Source organism: Octodon degus, unplaced genomic scaffold, assembly GCF_000260255.1.
Source record: "Octodon degus isolate 3935 unplaced genomic scaffold, OctDeg1.0 scaffold00325, whole genome shotgun sequence".
In the NCBI taxonomy this organism is placed as follows: Eukaryota; Metazoa; Chordata; class Mammalia; order Rodentia; family Octodontidae; genus Octodon; species Octodon degus.
Genome location: NW_004524901.1, coordinates 1,295,893 through 1,301,238, shown reverse-complemented (window position 1 = coordinate 1,301,238; position 5,346 = coordinate 1,295,893).

The following is a 5,346-nucleotide window of genomic DNA, read 5'->3' as shown; positions in this document are numbered from 1 at the left end:
CGCTTATTGTATTGAGCTATCTCCCTGGCTCAAAGGCATTTATTTCACTTCTTAGTTTGCTGAGCTACTTTGTTAGGAAAATGTGTTGAATTTTGACAAATGTTTTATAGGAATATGACTTTTATCTTTATCATAATAAATTGGTGAAACTAGTTGTTTTGTTTATATATATATGACAATTTCCCCCACTTGGACACCTTTATTCTACCTTTGTAGGAACAGCGTTATCTGACGCAGTGCTGTGTGTCCTTCTCCATGGCTTTCGTTGTGCTGTTGGCTGCCTTGTTATCCCAAATAGATTCAAAATATTCAGGTTTTTAGTTATTTTAACTTTGGGGAAGAGTCAGAAGTTGCATGTGTTGCCAGATCTGGTGAATGAGATGGAAGAGGATATCTGTATATGTTATGGTTTGTGTCTTTGTTCCCCCAAAACCTCATGTAGTCATGGGGCAGCTTCTGGAGTTTGTGATTGATTTTTGATCCAATGCTGGGATTATGAGTGTGAGGGCCTTGGGAATACAAATGTAAGGAGGGTAGAGAGCTCTCTAGAGCTGCTGAACTCTCTTTTGCCTCTCTGCTGCTGCCATGAATGGCTGCTCCCTGACTTGTGCCACTCTGCCTTGGAGCCAGCTGAGTGTGGACTGAAACCTCCTCTAACTATAAGCTAAATAAACCTTTCCTTCCTTAATTTTGGTATTGGTTGTTTGTCCAAACAATGACAGAACATTGACTATGACAGAATAATATTCAATTATCATGTGTATATGTGTGTGTATTTCTTTTGAACTTTCTTCTTTCTTTTGATCATATATTACATCCTATAATTATTTACTTATATTTACTGTTCTCCATGTGCTCTATTTATAAGAAAGCTATTCCAATGCCAATATTATGAAGATATTCACAAATATTGCAGACTTTTTTGTTTGCTATCTATATTTATGTCTTTAATTTCATGATATGTGAGAGATAAGTATTAATACTGATTTTATATATATTTTAGTACAGGGTCTATAGGGGCTCACTATGCAGATCAGACTCCTAGTGATTCTCCTGTTTTCAGCCTCCCAAGCACTGGGATTACAGGCGCACGCCACCCTGCTCAGTGTCAATCAATGTCTCAGCACATCCCAGGGGCAGGGATGGCAAGGCATGTTGGGAATCAAACACTGATTTTATATGTGTTTACAATTAACAAAGAATTAGCGAACTTCACACTTCATTTTACTACCATTTAAAAATAAGTCAATTGTTCAGGCTTATATGTACCATTTTTATAAATTCTATATTTTGTTCAATTATTATTTTCCTCTGTTCATATAATCTTAATAGAGTTACTATTGTTCTTATACTGGATCTTGATATTATATGTTAAAAGTCTTCAAATTTGTTCAGGAGGGAAAAGTTAAAGATTAATTTCATCAATGTATTAAAAATCGTAAGTAAATTTGTAAGAGTTTATATTTAGCAATATATCAAAATGAGAATAAAAACTTATTTTATTACCAAACTTGTTTTGGGGGAATTTACGGTTATCTTAAAATTGATAAATGTAACAATTGTATTGGCAAAATAAACAAAAATTGTGTGTTAATTTAAATATAATCAGAAAAAGGTTTGACAAAGAGCTACAAAAATTGCCAGGGCTGAAGAATATTTTTTAAAATGTGTTATCTAGACACACTAGAAAACTATTCAGCCTTGAAAAGAATTATGTACTTTTATTTGTGACAATATGAATAAGCTAGAAATGGGTAAACTGCTAAAATAAGAAGACAGACATAGAGAAAATAAAGTGTTTTTCCAACATGTGAAATATAAAACAACTGAATTTACAGAAGGAGAGAGCAGAATGGTGAGCAGTGGGGTTCGGATAGAAGGACTGGGTAGAGATGTTGGTCCAGAGTTATGAATTTTAGTTAATTGGAGCAATGAGCCCAAGATATTTACTGTACAGTGTGGCAATGAGAATTAAGATCAATGTATGAAACACTTGAAAATTTGTTAGACTTCCGTGTTCCTTGTACTCACACAGATGAACAATAAGTCTGTGCAGAAGCACATGAATCATTAGCTTGGTTCCACCATTCCACAATGTGTACATATATCAAAACATCATGTTTTACACTACAAATATGTATAATTTTTATTTTAATTAAAATAATGTTCAAATTGAAATATCTTGAAAAACCACATATACATATGGGAACTAGACAAGAGCCACCTCGCATGGTAAAGTCCCTTAGTGTCAACTTCACCCTTGAAATTGAGAACAAGGTATAACCAGTTATCAAAGAATACTAATACAATGTTGAAGAACAAAAGCTTTTCAACTTAATTTCAAAGGATTATGATTATATATTTTGTCAAGAAATACATCAGAATATTAATTCTGCAAAAGGCAATGATGACTATCTGAATATCATACTGCGCTGCTTGTACACAGAAGAACCCAGGAGCACCAGCTGGTTAGACCAGCACCGTCCTGCCGACTGCACTGACGTTGACTATCTTGATGTCAGGTTCGTGAACAGGCCCTGAGCTCTCCAGGTTTTCTCTTCAGTTTTATCTATCTAATAACTTAGCTATCATCCTAATGTTAATGAAATCCTTTTTCTTTAATTTCAAATTTTTATCTACAGAAAATGAAATGTAGAAGACACCAATATATTTGTAAAACCTAGAATTTAAAATAATAATATCTTCCGCCCCTACTTTGTAAAAAATACAGAAACATGGACGTTTTTGAGATAAAGATGCCAAAGATCTCTAAGAGAACAATTAGGATTATTGTATTTACATTTTTTGAAGAATGAACTTTTATTTTTGCATACAAAACTGAAATAATAACCACACACAAATATATGTCCATATGTTATCTACTCTATGTACAAGAGACAAATAATCGTATTTTGAATTTTATGTCATAAAAATACATGAGGTTTGGACTGAGGCAGACAAATCAACTGTGTATATGTTGCCTGGGGGTGCTGAACATGTCTTAACATCTTCACGCATCACACTTTGCATTTCTGTGGAAGAAAATGAATGAGATAGCCTCTGTCTTAACATCCCAGAAAAAGGCCTGTGCATGTTAACATTAACAAGATTACCTACTGTGTATTGTCTTTTACAGTGGATTTTTTGATAGGTTTATATTATAGGTTTACCCAAATCTATATTCACCACATGTGGTGAATATAGATTTGGGTAAACCTATAATATATTCTACTTTTTATATACAATATATTCTCTTTCTGTATATTCTACACATAATGAAATAAGGAAGCACAGGCTCTAGCCCAGGTCCGGTGAGTGTGTGGAGAGCTACCTGCTAACCTGCGCCGGTGGGACCAGTCCCAGCCCAGGCACAGCATGGGCCAGACCCTCTCCCACCCCCTAGGGCCGCCCTCCACCACTCCGTCGTACCTCCCCCACCCCTCGTGCCGAGTAGGAATTTCTGCCGACTTCTGGGAACCCCCAGACCCAGTCCTAGCCCAGGTCCGGTGAGTGTGTAGAGAGCTTCCTGCTAACCTGCGCCGGCGGGACCAGTCCCAGCCCAGGTGCAGCGTGGGCCAGACCATCTCCCACACCCTTGGGCAGACCCCCACCCCTCCCGCCGAGTACGAATTTCTGCCCAGGTCCTGGAACGCCTAGCCCAGGTCTTCAGCGGGAAGGAGCTCAGCACAGCAGACAGACCTAAGCCAGACGCAGCTGGATAAGTCCAAACTCTGTAGAGCTCCACCTGAACTTCAGTACGTGTGAAGGTTATAACTACAGCAAAGATCTACAGCAAAGGGCAGAAGACAGTGCTACACAAAATGACAAAAAGGAACAAAATGCAACCTCAGAACCCAAGCCCATCAGTAACAAATGCAGAGGACACTAACAGAGAACAAACTTGAAATCACACAGCTGAAAGCAATGAATCAACAGATTCTGAAATAAAACAGCTGCAGAAAGATGTAGAAGACGTCAGATTAGAAATGAAAAAAGAAATCCCTGAATTAATAAGATCTGCACTAAAGAATCAAATGCAGAAACATATGGAAGAAACCCAGTACCCACACAGAACAAGTGCGGAGGACACTAGCTCGGCTCAAATGCATGAATTAAGAGCGTCGATAGTAAATAAGCAACAGCAGAAAGATAGAGAGGAAATCAGAGTGAAATTCTTTTCTGAAATAAAAAAGGAACTCTCAAAACTCGTAGCAGATGAAGTAAAGAAGCAACTGCAGAAACATAAGCAGGAAACCCAATCTGAAAAAAAACACTGCAGTAAAAAAACTTCTAACTGCTTCTAAGAAGATATTGATAAAAAAAAAGAGGAGATTAGAAAAATGACGGATTCCTTGAATGAGCAATACAGGAAAGAATTAGCTTGCATGAAGCAGAGTCAAAGAGATATAGAGGAAATTAAACTCTCAATCGCAAGCTTGCAAAACCGTTTAAGTGAATGTGAAGACAGAGTTTCAGAACTTGAAGATGCTGGTGTAGCTAATGAAAAGGTAAGAAAGGATCTCTTAAAAAAACGAGGATGCAGGAAAGAATAATCCATCACCTGCAAGATGAGGCAAAGATGAACAATGTGAGACTAATAGGCATCAAGGAGAAAGAAGGAGTCAACACAAATGACATTAAAAAAACGTGGGCAGAAGTAATAACAGAAAATTTCCCAAATATGAGGAAACAGTCTGACATTAAGGTAACTGACTCATACAGAAAGCCAAAGAACCTCAACACAATGAAAAACACACGGAGACATATAATAGTCAAGATCCCAAAAATTCAGCACAATAATTTACTGAAAGCAGCTAGATAAAAGAAGCAGATCACATTCAAAGGAAAACCCATCAGAATTACAGCCGACTACTCTTCACAAACCATGCAGGCAAGAAGAGCATGGAGCAGAGTACTTCAGGTCCTCAATGAAAACAAATTCCAGCACAGACTACTATACCCTGCAAAACACTCTTTCAAGTTTGATGGAGAAGTGAAATACTTCCATGACAAAGAACAGCTAAAAAATTTCGCGATGACAAAGCTAACCTTACAGAGGCTATGGAAAGAGGTTCTAGAGAGGGACCAAGACGATCAGAACTCCACGAATGAGATCGTAAGCAACCAACTAAATAGGGTGAGCAATTAAACACAGGAAAAAAGGAGTAAACGACAACAGATAAATAACATGGCAACTATAAGTCAATGCATCTCAATTCTAACCATCAATGTAAATGGATTCAATTCATCAATTAAGAGAAATAGACTGGCACAGTGGATTAGGAAACAAAATCCAACAATATGCTGTATACAAGAAACACATTTAACTCATAAAGACATTCATAG